General features: G+C 37.0%; 1 long non-coding RNA gene across 1 annotated transcript in view; it reads left to right on the forward strand.

Moving 5' to 3' along the window:
* LOC137211930 (uncharacterized) overlaps positions 1-17136 on the forward strand; it is a 154876-nt gene that overhangs the window by 111795 nt on the left and 25945 nt on the right. The window contains exon 3 of the long non-coding RNA XR_010937283.1: positions 4703-4761. This is a non-coding gene — a long non-coding RNA (uncharacterized lncRNA). The remainder of the gene's footprint in view (positions 1-4702; positions 4762-17136) is intronic.

The raw sequence follows: 17136 nt of genomic DNA on the forward strand, positions 1-17136 counted from the left end.
AAAGATTTTTAAGTAATAAAAAAATAATAAAAACAGACAGAGAGAACCCTAGGACAAATGGTAAAAGCAAAGCTATACAGACAAAATCACACATAGAAGCATACAGATACACACTCACAAAAAGAGAAAAAGGGGGAAAAAAATATATCGTTGCTCCCGCAGTCCACCTCCTCAATTTGGGATGACTCGTTGTCTATTCATGTATTCCACAGATGCAGGGTACATCAAGTTGATTGTGGAGCTTTAATCCGCTGCTCCTGAGGCTGTTGGGAGAGATTTCCCTTTCTCTTCTTGGTTCTCACAGCTCCCAGGGCGCAGCTTTGGATTTGGCCCTGCCTCTGTGTGTAGGTTGCCTGAGGGCGTCTGTTCTTCGCTCAGACAGGACGGGGTTAAAGGAGCCGCTGATTCGGGGGCTCTGGCTCACTCAGGCCGGGGGTGGGAGGGGCACGGAGTGCGGGGCGGGCCTGCGGCGGCAGAGGCCGGCATGACGTTGCACCAGCCTGAGGCGCGCTGTGTGTTCTCCCCGGGAAGTTGTCCCTGGATCCAGGGAACCTGGCAGTGGTGGGCTGCACAGGCTCCCGGGAAGGGAGGTGTGACAGTGACCTGTGCTCGCACACAGGCTTAGCGTCCCAGGCCCGTCTCTGGAGTCTGCACTGATAGCCGCGGCTCGGGCCCGTCTCTGGAGCTCCTTTAGGTGGCGCTGTTAATCCTCTCTCCTCGCGCACCGGGAAACAAACAGGCAAGAAGAAGTCTCTTGCCTCTTCGGCAGCTCCAGACTTTTTCCCGGATTCCCTCCTGGCTAGCTGTGGCGCACTAGCCCCCTTCAGGCTGTGTTCACGCCGCCAACCCCAGTCCTCTCCCGGCGCTCCGACCGAAGCCCGAGCCTCCACTCCCAGCCCCGCCCGCCCCGGCGGGTGAGCAGACAAGCCTCTGGGGCAGGTGAGTGCTGGTCCGCACGAATCCTCTGTGTGGGAATCTCCCCGCTTTGCCCTCCGCATCCCTGTTGCTGTGCTCTCCTCCGCGGCTCCGAAGCTCCCCCCCTCCGCCACCCGCAGTTCCCGCCCGCGAAGGGGCTTCTAGTATGTGGAAAGCTTTCCTCTTTCACAGCTCCCTCCCTGTTATTTCTTTTGCCCTACCCAGGTACATGGGGAGTTTCTTGCCTTTTGGGAAGTCTGAGGTCTTCTGCCAGCGTTCAGTAGGTGTTCTGTAGGAGTTGTTCCACGTGTAGATGTATTTCTGGTGTATCTGTGGGGAGGAAGGTGATCTCTGCGTCTTACTCTTCCGCCATCTTGAAGCTCCTCCTAGTGTGGCTTTAAACTAAGTCTTGAAGTCAAGCAGCGTCAGTCTTCCAAATTTGCTCTTCTTCAATATTGTCGGCTATTCTGGGTCTTTTGTCTCTTCATATAAACTGTAGAATCAGTTTGTCAATATATGTATAAAATGTTTTGCTGAGATTTTTATTTGGATTGCACTGAATCTAAAGCACACTTGGGAAGTACTCACATCTTGACACTATTGAATATTGAGTCTTCCTATCCATAATTTTGGAATATTTCTCCACTTATTTAGTTCTCTGATTTCATTCATGAGAGTTTTTTGGTTTCCCTAATATAGACCTTGTACATTTTCGTTAGACATACTTAAGCATTACATTTGGGGGGATGCTACTGTAAATGGTATTGTATTTTTTAGTCTCATATTCTACTTGTTCATTGTTGGTATATAGGAAAGCAATAGACTTTCGTATATTAACCTGTATCCTGCAGCCTTGGAGATGAATTGGGCCTTTTATGTTTATCCTGTTTCTTAACTGTCCCACTATTTTCTTCATTATTTTGCTTTATATTCTGTAATATTTCCTTACCTTCCTGGTTAATAATTCGGTTTTTCAAGCCTATTAATTCTCTTAATTTGCCTTTCTGTTTAATTTTTAGTCAATATTTCAGTATCTAAAATCTGTTTATTTTTCTCTGATTGCTCCTTTAGTGTAATACTGTTTTTATTTCATGAATGCAATATTCTCTAATTTCTCTGAGTACAATGATTAAACATTCAACACTTTCCTTCTTTTATTTCTTACATGATCTTTTCCTTTTGAATTCACTGTTCTCTTAGTTGATCTTATCTTTCTCTTCACTTTGTTTTCTTCAAATGTCTAATGATCAGATTTATGAATAAAAGTCTATGTTGAGTGGAATTGCTGGATCATACAGCAGTTCTATTTTTAATTTTTTGAGAACATTCCATACTATTTTCCTTAGTGGCTGTACCAATTTACATCCCCATCAACGGTGCACAAAAGTCCCCTTTTCTCCACACCCTCGTCAGCACTTATTATTTCTTTTCTTTTCGATGATAGCCATTCTGACTGTGTGAGGTGATAGCTCATTGTGGTTTTTATTTGCATTTCCCTGATGATTAGTATGCTGAGTATCTTTTCATGTGTCTGTTGGTCAGCTGTATGTGTTCTTTGGGAAAATGCCTATTCAGATCCTCTGTCCATTTTGTAACTGGGTGATTTGCCTTTTTGGTATTGAGTTGTGTGAATTCTTTATATATTTTGGATATTAGCCCCTTATTGAACATGTCATTTGCAAATATTTTCTCCCATTCAGTAGGTTGCCATTTCATTACATTGATGGTTTCTGTTGCTGTGCAAGAGCTTTTACATTTGAGTCGGTCCCACTTGTTTATTTTTGCCTTTGTTTTCCTTGCCTGAGGAGGCAAATCCAAAAAAATATTGCTAAGACCAATGTCAAAGAGCATACTGCCTATGTTTTCCTCTAGGAGTTTTATGGTTTCAGGTCTTATATTTAGGACTTTAAACTATTTTGAGTTTACTTTTGTATATCGTGTGAGGGAATGTTCTAGTTTCATTCTTTTTCCTGTAGGTGTCCAGTTTTGCCAAAACCACTTATTGAAAAGACTGTCTTTTCCTCACTGTATATTCTTGACTCATTCACTTATATGTGGAATCTAAAAAATAAAATAAATGAGCAAATATAACAACACAGAAACAGACTCAGAGATACAGAGAACAAACTAGTGACTACCAGAGGAGAGAGGGGTGGGTGAGGGGCAAAATAGGTGAAGGAGATTAAGTGGTAGAACTTCTATGTATAGCATAAATAAATTATGAGGATGTAATGCATAATAAATAAGTTATGAGGGAATATAGTCAATATTTTATAACTTTGTATAGAGTATAAGCTATAAGAACAGCAAATTATTATATTGTATCTGAAACTAATATAATATTATAAGTCAACTATACTTCAATTTTTAAAAAGGTCTATGTTTATTAATACAAGTAACTGGCTTGGGTAAGTTTTTCTGCAGTTGTGTAGCACTGTTAGAATGAAAAGCCTCTTTTCAAACATAAGTCAGATTGTGGCCCTGAGTAAGTAGTCAGGTCCTATAGAGAGGAAGCTTTCTCTTTATGGCATGTAACTATCTTAACAGCCTAATTCTGACAAATTCTTACTAGGATATACTCAGTCTTATTCTCTCTTCCTTTCTCTCTCTCTCTCTCTCTCTCAGTCTGATTATCACAGGCAGGACTGTTGCATAATGTGAAGGAGAGGGAATTACCAGATCAAACTCAGGTTCTGGAATGAGCAATGGTCTCATTTTCATACTGTTTGTTGTATAAATGAGAAAAGATAAGGCAATTTTTTCCTTCACTAGTGATTTTCAAGAAATGATGGTAAAACTTCCTAATATAATTTTTATGATAACTGTATCTTCTTATAACCTTTTTTTGTTTATATTCCATTTTACCTAGAGGAAACAGAATTTTGTTAATGCTTGTTTTTTTTTCATCTTTCCTTGTATATAACTGTATTTTCACCTACTACCCTTACCCAGACTAAACTATGTGACATTGCTAAGTTTGTACATGTGTGAGGGATTTAGTTCATCTATTTCCAATAAAATCTGCCTGTCACTTAGTCTAAAATTTACTAAAGGCATGGATAAGAACAGCAAACCCAGATTAGACACATGGTTTTCTTTTCTCTTCATTCTTTTTCTTTTTTTTCTGGCTATGTGGGATCTTAGTTCCCCAACCAGGGATTGAACCCATGTTCCCTGCATTGGAAGGGCAGAGGCTTAACCACTGGACCACCAGGGAAGTCTCTAGACTTCCAAGTCCCATGGTTTTACTCATTGGTTCTATCACTCCCCAGCTGAAAGGATATTACATTGTAATTTTGTATAGAAAATGTCTTTTAATTTGAATTGGATATGACCCTTATTGCTAATAAATCCGGTATTACATTATAATAAGTTTCTGCAGCATTCTATTTCTAATTCTGTCCTTTCTGGCTCAATGAAAATAAGATCTAATATCTCTTTTAACTGTTGTTTCTGTTTAGAAAATGGTCCTCATTATCTGGGGATTATAGGAGCTAGGTAAGATTTCAAAAATTAAGGAAATGATTATCAAAAGCATTACTGTGCTGGTAGTTCTTGCAAATATTGTTGGTTATTTTTATATAATAACACCCTTTTTGTAGAGCATTTTATCTGTTTTTGTACCAGAAACATCTATATATCTTTCCTCAGAAATTCTATTAATAAACATGTTCTTGAGCATCGGTCTAGCACTTTGGAAGAAATTTTTTATAATTTTTAAGTGAATTTTCTGCTTTACTCTAACCTAATTTACATGGAATGTAAATGGGGCATCACTGTTTTACAGCTATGAAAACAGTCAGAGAGTTACCCTGAAAGAAATTGATGTTCTTAGAAGAGAACCAGGTAAGTCCTCTGGATCCAAGCGACATTCATCTAGAACAGAAAGCCAGGGAGACCAGGGCTGAGTCTTCACTCCATTTCTCACTGTGTGATCTTGCATAGCTCATTTAAACTCGCTGAACCTAAATTACTATATTGTCTGTAAAGCAAAAATCATAATATGTGTCTTTGACAGTAATTGTAAGTATTTGCAATAAATCACTAACCTGGTAACTTCAAAATAAAATAGTAACTATTACAACTACTACTACTATAACTACTACCACCACCACTACTACAATGCTGCTGCTATTACTATTACTGTTATTATTACTACTACTACTAACACTACTACTACTATGACTACTACTACCACTACTACTACTACTAATCCTAATTCTCCTTCTATTTATTGGCAGTTTCAGATACTTTGGTTAAAATGTATACCAAAGGACTTTTAATGTTGATGATAATCATAAACATATTTCTGGACACACTTATCCATGACAAAGACTTGCAATTTGGCTTCTTTCTTTCTTTTTATTGAAGTATAGTTGATTTATATATATTTTTTCTTTTCCATTATAGATTATTACAAGATATTGAATATAGTTCCTTGTGTGATACAGTAGGACCTTGCTGTTTATCTATTTTATGTATAGCAGTTTGTATCTACTAATTCAAACTCCTAATCTCCCCTCTTCCTGGCCCTCCCCACCCCACTATCCCCTTTGGTAACCATAAGTTTGCCTTCTATGTCTGTGAGTCTGTTTATATTTTGTAAATAATTTGTGTCATATTTTAGATTCCACACGTAAGTGATATCACACAGTATTTATCTTTCTCTGTCTGACTTACTTCACTTAGTACGATAATCTGTTGGTTCATCCATGTTGCTGCAGATGGCATTATTTCATTCTTTTTTATGGCTGAGTAATATTCCATTCTATAAATATATCACATCTTCTTTACCCATTCATCTGTTGAGGACATTTAGGTTGCTTCCTTGTCTTGACTATTGTAAGTAGTGCTGCAATGAACATTGGGGTTCATGTATCTTTTCAAATTAGAGTTTTCTCCAGATATATGCCCAGGAGTGGGATTGCTGGATCATATGGTAACTCTATTTTCAGTTTTTTTCCCTGAAAATAGAATTAAAAAAAAAATTTTTTTTTTTATACTTAAAAAAAAGCCCTTGTGTCGAGGGCTGACTTTCAATAGATCGCAGCTAGGGAGCTTCCCTGCTACATACGAAACCCTGACCCAGAAGCAAGTCATCTACGAATGGTTTAGCACCAGGTTCCCCAAGAACACGTGATGCATGACGGGTACGGAGGTGGCCGCCTTCCCAGCCACGCCCCTCAGTTTTTTAAGGACGCTCCATACTGTTTTCCGTAGTGGCTGCACCAATTTACATTCCCATCAACTGTGTATGAGGGCTTCCTTTTCTCCATACCCTCTTCAGCATTTATTGTTTGCAGGCTTTTTAATGATGGCCAGTCTGACTGGTGTGAGGTGATACCTCATTGTAGTTTTGATTTGTATTTCTCTGATAATTAACGATGTCAAGAATCTTTCCTTGAGGACGTGGGGAGTGGGAAGGGTAAGATGGGACAAAGTGAGAGAGTGGCATAGACATATATAAACTACCAAATGTAAAATAGATAGCTAGTGGGAAGCAGCCACATAGCATAGGGAGATCAGCTCGGTGCTTTGTGACCACCTAGAGGGGTGGGATAGGGAGGGTGGGAGGGAGACACAAGAGGGAGGGGATATGGGGATATATGTACACATATAGCTGACTCACTTTGTTATAAAGCAGCAACTAACACACCATTGTAAAGCAATTATACTCCAATAAAGATGTTAAAAAAAAAAGAGAGAGAAAAAATGAATTTCATGAGCCTATTGGCCATTTGTATGTCTTCTTTGGAGAAATGTCTATTTAGGTCTTCTACTCATTTTTTGATTGGGTTTTTTTTTGGTTGTTATTGAGTTGTATGAGCTGTTTATATATTTTGGAAATTAACCCCTTGTAGGTTGCATCATTTGCAAATATTGTTTCCTAGTCTGTACGTTGTCTTTTCATTTTGTTTATGGTTTCCTTTGCTGTGCAAAAGCTTATAAGTGTGATTAGGTCTCATTTGTTTATTTTTGCTTTTATTTCTATTGCCTTGGGAAATGACCTAAGAAAATATTGCTATGATTTATTTCAGAGAATGTTTTGCCTATGTTCTCTTCTAGGAGTTTTATGGTATCCTGTCTTATATTTAAGTCTTTAAGCAATTTGGCTTCTTTCTAATTGATGTGATAAACTGTGGGTAAAAAGCTAAAATAACTTATTTTTGCAGCTAAAACCATTTTAAAAGCAATAGGTGGGGCTTCCCTGGTGGCGCAGTGGTTGAGAGTCCGCCTGCTGATGCAGGGGACACGGGTTCGTGCCCTGGTCCGGGAGGATCCCACATGCCGTGGAGCGGCTGGGCCCGTGAGCCATGGCCGCTGGGCCTGCACGTCCAGAGCCTGTGCTCCACAACGGGAGAGGCCACAACAGTGAGAGGCCCGCGTACCGCAAAAAAAAAAAAAAAAAAGCAGTAGGTGAATTGTATTTGTACTTTCCCATTCCCCACAATTATACCCTAATGACATATAATACAGTATGAAGCATGGGTCTTTGTTCTTTTAAATGAGGCTCTGGTTCAAATACTTCAAGTAAGAGAGCACTGAAAAACCAGTGCTATTTCTTATTATCTTTTAGTATTTATATATCACTGTTTGGAGTTAGTGCTGGTTGCCTAGTAAATGACATGGCCCTTTAATGTAAATACATAAAATATGACTAATAAACTGACTAGGCTCTAGCGAAATCCTAGGTAGTAGCTTGAACTAGTGAAAAATTTTCCTTCCCAAGATTCGTAACAGTTCTTATTCAAGCAATGAGTATTTCATTTATTGTCCCTCCTATTTGGGAGGTTTTCCTCTATACCTAGTTACTTCTATTTCTCTTTCAGATCTCAGCTCAGATGTTACATTTTGGGGGAAGGCTTTCCTGACCCTCTTTAGGCTAAGTCAAGTCCCTTGTTAGTCCTTCTCATAGTACTGCTAGTGCTGAGTGTCTTTCCTAAGACACTCCGTAACTGTTTATTCGTATGATTACTTGATTGATACCTGTCTCACCACTAGAACGAAGGCTCCATCAGGGTAGAGATCACTTTTCTTGGCAAATAGTACATGATAAATAATATTTATTAAATATATAAATGGCATTTGACCTTTAGACTAAAGCCAGATAACTCTAATAAAAACTCCAGCATTATTTTTTTTCTCTCCAGAAAGATCTTTTTACTTATGGCAGTTATTTATTTTTAAAATGTGTCCCATTACATTAGGGTACATGGGACCAATCCTTGGCAAGCAGAAATATAGGACTTCTCTGTTGGCTGGGAATTGCACTTTGAATTCAGAATCAATCAATAACTTTTGGTATTATTACCAAAAATATAATGTTAAGTGAAAATAATTGGGTTGAAAAACTTCATATCCTATAAAATTTCAGTTTTGTCAAATATACATCACAATGATTAAGAAAGACTGGAAAGTAATGGTATTATGGTGATTATTATTTTCTTCTTTGTACCTTTCTGTAATTGCCAAATTCACTAAAATTAGCATCTAGTGAACTTTTAATCAGATATAAAATAATAAATATGATTACCCTCTAGTTCAGAAAGCCTTCCTTAGTTCATCTCAAAACAATAAAAATGAATTAACTTCTTAAAACTTCTTACCTCTTTACCCCATAACCACTTCCTCCACCTAGATTGTTCTTTATTCATGATCTATAAAATTAATCATTTCGAAAGGTAAACCCTTAATTTTCCAAATGATATCCTTTAAAATAATAGCTATATTTAACTTAATAACAAAGATCTACTCATGTCTTCAGCAATGACCTAGAATATAGAAGACAAATGTTAGATTTTGTGATTGGAAAAAAATCTTTCACAAGATAATTCATAATCTCATAATCTAAGTGTTAATTGATGTCTTGAAGTACTCATGATTTTGTTTTATGATGTTATTCACTGAGTCTAACCAAGAAACTTCAATGGTTTGCCACTGCATTTACAATAAAATACAAACTCCTTGCAATAACCTGTGCTCTACATTCATCATCAGACTCATTTCACACCAGTCACCTTGCTCCTGATGCTGCAGTTACCCTGGAATCTCTTCTTTTCCTAGAATAAATTCAAACTCTTGCTTCTTGAGGTCTTAGCATTTGCTGTTTTTTATAAATGAAACCCTTTCACCCAGGCTTTTTCAAGTGGCTGGAGCTGTGTCTTAATTCAAACATCACGTCTCAGAGATATTGTATGCTACTATATTATCCTATTTGTCTCTTCTTTAGGTCTTATCACAGTTTAGTTATCTTGCCTAAATTTGTTACTTGTTTAACTGCTTGGTCTCCCTAATAGAAAGTGAGCTCTGTGAGAAAAAGGGACTTGTCCCTCTTGTCACCTCCATTTCCACAGTGCCAAGAATATTGACTGATAGAGAGTAATTGACTGGTAGAGACCTAACAAATATTTGTTTTGTTTGAATGTAAAAATAAATGGAAATTGCTTTCCCATCCATTCTCCTACTCTCCGACACCCAGATTATAAAGAACCTGAATATAAAAAGTTGCTAGATTCAGACGCAGATGAAGTTTAAATAATTTCTGAAGTTTAGCCAAATTTTCACTTTCAAAAAGAATACAGCTTAATTAAAGTTCTCATAAAATAAATACAGGAGACAGATAAAATCTAGCCATTTCAGTGTATTTCTAAATGCATTAGGAAGGAAGTCATAGGATTCCATAGGAATCCTTATACTTATTCTGAAATAGTTTTTGTAATTAATTCTATACTTTCTTATTCTAGAGCCATATGTATAGATTACAGCAAAAAATTGCCTTTTTTTCTTATTGATTGCAAATATATTTGTATTTAGAAAGACTTCCCTGCCTCCTACCCATGGGTTTCTCTGTTTTACAGTATTTACATGGGCATGATTTACACCTATGCTGATAATTTACTTGTGACTTCTGTTTGGATACATCCTTCATTTATTTGTTCATGGGATTTTTCCATCACAATGGAAGCATTTGGGATTTTCCGAGTTTTAATCTTCAAATATTTCCCTTTAAATTTCTCATAATTACATAATTACATTGTGGGATGGCCCCATGACCCTTTTTTAAATGGCACAGAAAACTCCTGGCAGGGCGTGTTTTCAGGGTCACTAAGATCCTTCTCTGTGTTCGGTGACTCACAAGTAACATTTTAGACCCAAACACCAGTAAAGCAAAAACTACTCAGCCTAACTATAAAATTGTCTTGCAGCTGTAGCTGCCTTGGAAAAATTCCATCTTCCTCCTTATGCAAAATACATTAATTCTTAGTTTCCTATGACACTATAGGCTTTGTGTCAACATGCTTTACAATATGATGACTTAATATATGTTGAAATACAATGTATGCCTAACTCTTTAACAGATGTCACCTTCCAGGGTAACTAATTTTTAAAAAAAGTTTTTACAAATAAAGCTTTATGGGGAGGGTGAAGGGTTGGAAAGTCCAATCAAAATTAGGAGTTTAATGAGAAATTCAGAACTTAGTGGATGATTCTGTTGCCCCTGACTTTCCCTATAAAAATAATTTATGCCATAGTTTTTTCTATATCTTAGAAGAATTACACGTAATAATGGTTAAATAAACTTCCAAAGTTTGGACAATAAATTCTTTGTCCAAAACAAAAATAAACTTAACAATCTTACAAACAATACACCTAGATACATTTTTAACCCTTAAGCCTGAAAACTGACTTAATATTCTTTTGCTAAATTGGACCAGATTTCTCCAAAATCCTAGTTTCTTTATAATAAAACAAGGATAATAAATTATGCAGAACTTTATATGACGTAGGATTTGTACAGTCTGACAAAGGGTTGATTAAAGGTGATGACAATGACCTTGCCCCTGAGTGAACACACTCAGCTTCTCTTAGCTTCCCTGGCTTGCTCTAGACTCTTGGAAATTGTCTAAGGAAACCAAGCCCTTACCCCTCCTGAGTTTGGGGAATATCCAGGGACTTAAGAGCATAAAAGGGCTTGCAGCTCAACTGAAATAATCATAATGATAACATAAAATGGTAGCTAGAAAAACAATAATTTCAAAAATCATTAAAAAGGAATAAGTTTAGAATGTGAACAATTTCCTGGAGTTTATAGAGAATTATTTTTCCAGAGTCCTTAGAACATAAATATGTATTGTGACTGTCCAGTAGAGGGCTGTAGTACACTGATTTTTCAAAATGTCATTGATGATGGAACAATTTTGCCCTGGGACATTTGATTGGATTAGTGTTTCAAAGAATTCCCTTCAGTGAATTCTGCTCTGCTGTCAATTTTTGCTTATTCAGGTACTGATTGGCTAACTTTTAAGATATCCTATCTCTTTTACCATCATCTATTTTATATTGCTAATCATGACAAGTCATTTCAACTAAATCATAGGTGAAAAGATAAAACCTAAAGCAGTTTATTTTGCTAATTACTTGTAGCTCTAGCTTTTGATTTGTTTGATTTTCTTTTGGTTTTGGCCACGGTTGTCAGATTTTAGGTAGCCACCTGACCCAAGTTGGGTCAAAAAGAATATGGTATTAGACTGTCAGAAAAAGGGAAAACAGTTACTCACTAAATGACTAAACTTCAACCTTAGACTCTGTTGGCAGTTTTGTTTTCTGTCACATGCGCTTGGAAACAAGAAAAGTAAAGGGGGAAAACAGGGAGTAAAGGTGAGAAAGAGAGAGAGAAAAGAAGGGGGGGAGGAGGGAGGAGAGGAGAAGAGAAGGAGACCAGTGAAGTTTCACAGAGATAAGCAAAGACGAAAGTTGAGAGAGACCCTGACTGAGTTAAATTCCCATTTCAGTTGTGCCTGAGTCAGCCATAGCCTGTCCCTATGTTCAGTAAGAAAACTAATTCCTTATAATACAGTCCCCTTTTTGCTTAATCAGTCAGAGTCAGTTTCCGTCACTTATAACCAAAAGAATTGTCATTACTTCATCTAAGCATAAACAATTCAATTATTGAGTATTACATCTAATTTATGCCAATCTAACATTACAATCATGGTATCCTTAGATTTTATTTTTTAAACTGGCACTTAATATTTAAATCCAGATCCTTTTAATAGGCACAGTTTATAGAAAACCCTAAATAAGCTATTATTTTGAGAAAACCAATATGTTTAATCAATTAACAAAAATATTGAGTATATACTTTTATTTTAAAATTTCATCTTCAGTTTAGTCTGCTTTTGCCATCTTGTTTTTATCCTTTCCCAGGTGTGTGCCAGACAATAAGAACAAGATGCTGTTACATTCTAGACAAAGATAATGAAATAATGTGTAGGCCTGATTTGCTGCAAAATGTAGTATAAATCATGGACAGCATGGACTTTGTGAAGCACATTGGCAGAGACTATAAAATGGAATTTGAATAGAAAGTTGAATAAGGATATGTAATAGAAAAAAGGAAGAAGGCATTCCAGGATAGTTACCAACATGAAGAAAGGTGAATAGTATATTCAGGAAATGGTGGATGGACTCTTTTGACTAGAATGTAAGAAACTTGAATGATATGAAGGTGGAAATACTGGTTGGAAACACTGTAAACGATCATGAGCAACTGAAATTAGTGAAGGTTTTTAACCAATAGAGGGACCCAAATTGATATGTGTTTAGAAAGACAACTTTAGGGTTACTGTGAAGGATGTCTGTGAATGGGAGATGCTGGCCAAAAAGTATTATTGTTGATTATTTAAGACATGATGAGTGACCAAACTAAGGCAATAACAGTGGAATTCACAAGAAGGATTGTATTTCAGAGGCATTTTGGGGGTATAATCACCATTGTGTAATAACTGATGAGAGTCTGATGTTGGGAGCAAAAGAAAGAAAAGTTGAAGCTGTCTGAGGTCTTTAAACAGGGAAGTACGTGGATGGCAATATTATCAGAAACAAAATACAGAACTGAATGAATAAGGAAACAGAAGCTGGTTTTGAAAATGTAAGACAGAAGCTTTGGAACAACCCAGTTTTACATATACAATAAGCAGTTAGAGATATAGTAATAAATGTCCTTCTTGTTATAAATATGATCAGGACCAGAACTAGAGACATGGAAATCATCACTTGCATCCGAGGAACAAAACAGAAAGAAAACCATGAGAGAATGGCTTTGGCAAAGACAAGGGAAAACAAAGTTTCAGTGAGATGGTGCCAAGTATACAACACTGAGGTCAAACAAGATGAAAACTGAAAAGACCCAGTGAATCAGACAATAAGGGCTCTTCAGTATGGTCTGCAAGAGTGTAATCAGAAAGTAGACACCCTATACTGGCATTTGGGCATCCTGTAGGGAATTTTCCCTTTTCTGTGAAGCAAAAAATATCTTTGTTAGTGGAACCTTTCTTCTGGGCTCCCCATAGGTTTCAGACATATTTGGGTTGTCTGTAGGACTGGGTTGGAAAAACCCAAAAGAGTCTATTTGCATAAGTGACTGAGGGACCACCAGGAACAGAACTCATTCTAAGAGAATGTGAGTCAGTCCCAAGTCAAAGGATCAGTGTCATAATGGAAGGGCAATTCTGAGTAAAGCTGAGGATGTGCTGCTGAGCTTGCCCCTTTATTTTACCCTTGTCCCCAGACACTTGTGCCAGAGCCCCAAAAGAGGAGATGATAAAAATCAATGTTTCTAAGAACTTGAGGGGACAAGGAAACACTTCCTTGTATCCTTCTGTTCCTATGCAACAGAGTGGAGGAAAGCTGTGGAATAAGGGACATTTCTCAACTTGCGGTTGATTTTGGAGCACATTGAGTTATGGACCAGACACAATACCTGGAAAAGAAGCAGGAGAGGATGTCACTCTGAGATGACACAACAGAAACCAAGGACTAGAGGAGGGAAAAGTCTTGTGTGTGTGCTAATTGTGAAGCACAAATATGATGAACTCAGATGCTTCCAAGCACAAATTGGGAGAAAATAGAGCCCCTCCACTTGTGGCTGAGAGACAGAGGCAGAGACGTGCTATTTCATTACTATTTTTATGGCCTTTTATCTTCTTTTAATCTGGAGAAATGTTCCATTTGCTCTATTTTAAAAATCTAGATATATAATTATCTTCACAGGACCAAGTTAAATAGAGAAAGAGAATCATGCCACTTCTCCTTCACCCAAATCAAGAGAGAATCATGATAGACAATTGATGCATTCTCTAGAAGTTCTAAAGAAATTACACTCTGGTTTAAAAAAAATTACTTTCTCATTGATGTACTTTATTTCAGTGTTGTACAGCTGGAAGTTTTATCTTCTCATGTAGGAAGTTCTTCAGTCCTTAGTGTTAAATCACGTTGTCCATTGGACATCTCCGTGGATAATGTTCTGGAAACAAATGTTCACTTCATGTTATTATGAAGTTCTTATGCGTCAGTAACTTGACAAGAGCGTTACACATACTGTCTTACTAATTCCTTCAACAACTCTGAAAAGAGAGCATTATTACCTCCATGTTAGGGATTGAGGATTAAAAAGTGAAACCTTATAACTAATAAGAACCTGCTGTATAAAATAAAATACAATTCAAAAAAAAGAAGTGAAACCTTACCCAGGGCCATGCAGTTAATAAATAGTAGAGCAGGAATTTAACCCAAGTTTGTATAACCATTGCTATACTGTAGTCAGACAAGTCATTAATAGTGTCTCAGGTATATCAGAATGTCAGTATTGCTACATTTTTCTTTTCCACTGTTCTGAGATACAATACTTGATCATTCTGATTTGTTGGAAGTATCAAATTCTCCACATCATTCAAGGATACTACTTGGGGGACACCTCCACCATTAAACTCTAACTGTGTCCCTTTCACTCTGCCCTGTTTCTTCATAGCCTGAAAGTCAGCCTGTAATAACTACTTCTAAGAATTATTCACTGGGAGCTTTTTCTGAAAAAATCCTGAACTGTGAATATCATTATGAGTTTTCTCATTTCCTCTCATGTTGCTTTTCAACAAGGTAGAGATGACATTATAATAATCAGTAGTTGCCGGGCTTTGGATAAAACTCATGGCTATCATACCGACACCACACACATGATACATTAAAATAATAGAACACATTTTTATTTCTGTAAAAAGGGAATTTTACTCTTCATAATATTCGATCACATCCCATATTATGTGGATCTAGCAAAGGTCAAAGATTTCAGAATAGCAAATTGTTAAACTTGATAGTAAAAACTACCCTTATTTACATGACTCAGTTGAGAAAATGTTTAGTATTACACCGTATCTTGAAGGTTAATAAACTGGGGCTGGGTTAGAGCAGGGGGAGGAGATAAATTCCAGAGTGAAGCAAGTAAACAGAGAAAGAAAGAATGACATGAGAAAGATTATCATCAGATTAGAAAATAATCTCTTTCCTTGCTTTCCAAGGAGGAAGGAGAATAGGGAATAAAGAGTGTATGAACAGCTGCAAAGAGTAATAACAAAGTAAGGCATGTAGGTAGTATCTCAGAAGTCCCATTGCCTTAATTTTGCACTAAATAGGAAAGGAAATCAAAAAATAAGGAAATAGAGAAATTTGGGGGGGGATCATGGTTTTATACCCCAACTTTATTGATAAAGATAATTTAATCTCACCAATTTCCTTATATTTTTTTAATGCTACTGGATTTCCTAGCATTAGTTACAGGATTTCCTGACTACTCTGAATATAATGAAAGCTGTGTGTTCTTAGCAGTTTTTAGATATGGCGAATATTTATTGGTTTGTGGCTGCCCAATATCTTGTTGGGATTTGCTTTTAGGGAATTAACATTTTCCCCCTTGGATATAATCTGATTGGACAGTCATCAGCTTTGCCCTCCCTAACCAAAGGTCGAGCACGTTTTGAACATTGAACTGTTTGTTGAGACTTCACTCTGTCTAGGCTGCATCCTAGGTGTCCAGATTTTTAGATTTTTAGCCTTAATTATGGTTAAGCATTTCACACAAATTCTGCCAATTAGATGCTATTACCTTGTAATTTGATCTTGAACAAGGTGACAAAGTATTGAACTTTATTCATTCCGTTAATGATGCTTTAATGCTCTAACCCAGAAAGTTTGTATATTTCCTACATTTTAGACCTCAAAGATTTGCTTTGGTTCCTGAGTTTGCCTTAGCCTTTCTTTAGGTTTCGTAACCTCCCACTGGCCTTCCAGTATTTTCCTACTGCTTAGTTTAAAAAACCTGCTAGGGACTTTCCTGGTTGTCCAGTGGCTAGACCTCTGCTCTCCCCATGTAGGGGGCCCGGGTTTGATCCCTGGTCGGGGAACTAGATCCCACAAGTCACAACTAAGAGTTCGCATGTCGCAGCTAAAGATTCCACATGCTGCAACTAAAGATTCCACATGCTGCAACGAAGATCCTGCACACAGCAACAAAGGTCCTGCATGTTGAAAATAAGACCCGGCGCAGCCAAGTAAATAAATATTAAAAAGAAAAAAACCCATTAATCAAGCATGGGACTTTTACCTTTTTCCTTATTATTACCCCAGAGGCTTGCATCCTCACTGTCCCTTCAGAGATGGTTTCTGTACTTAGCAACAAAGAACTTCAGCTGATACATACAGTAGACTTTCCAAATGTCATCAAAGGGAAGCTATCTATTTACTTATTCAACAAAAATATAATGAGTGCTTACTATGTACTAGAGACTATTAACAGATGTTTGGATGACGAACAAGCAAAACTTGGCTCTTCTCCTCAAAGAGTGTATAGTATTCCTGTATCATGGTAGCTAAGTAGTGTATTAACATTCTGGGAAGAATTAGAAACCAGGAATGTCAAAAAAGAACGATTGAGGAGTGGCAGAGAGGAAGCAAGACTCTAGGGGTATATTAAGAAAAGAGGATAAAGGTTGTGTAGCTAATTAGCAGTTTTTTTTTAAATAAAAGGAATTATGTATGTAGATTCTAACAAAAAATACGTATTTATATATCTAATTATTTCCCAGATATGCTCCAGCCTTGTTTGTGATAGCAATTCCTTAATTCAGGTTCTCATTACTAAATACCTTATTTATTAGCTTCGTCTACTCTAGTGATACCATTAATCTAGAACCACCCTTCTCTCCACTACTCCTAATCAACTTCCACACCATATTGCTTTCATCATTTTCTTTCTACTTTTTCTACTTTGCAAACTGTAATCAGTCCCCTGCCCAAGATTTTTCAACACTGTAATTCTTCATTGCTTTTCTTTTTTTTTTTAACATCTTTATTGGAGTATAATTGCTTTAAAATGGTGTATTGGTTTCT

Source organism: Pseudorca crassidens, chromosome 2, assembly GCF_039906515.1.
Source record: "Pseudorca crassidens isolate mPseCra1 chromosome 2, mPseCra1.hap1, whole genome shotgun sequence".
In the NCBI taxonomy this organism is placed as follows: domain Eukaryota; kingdom Metazoa; phylum Chordata; class Mammalia; order Artiodactyla; family Delphinidae; genus Pseudorca; species Pseudorca crassidens.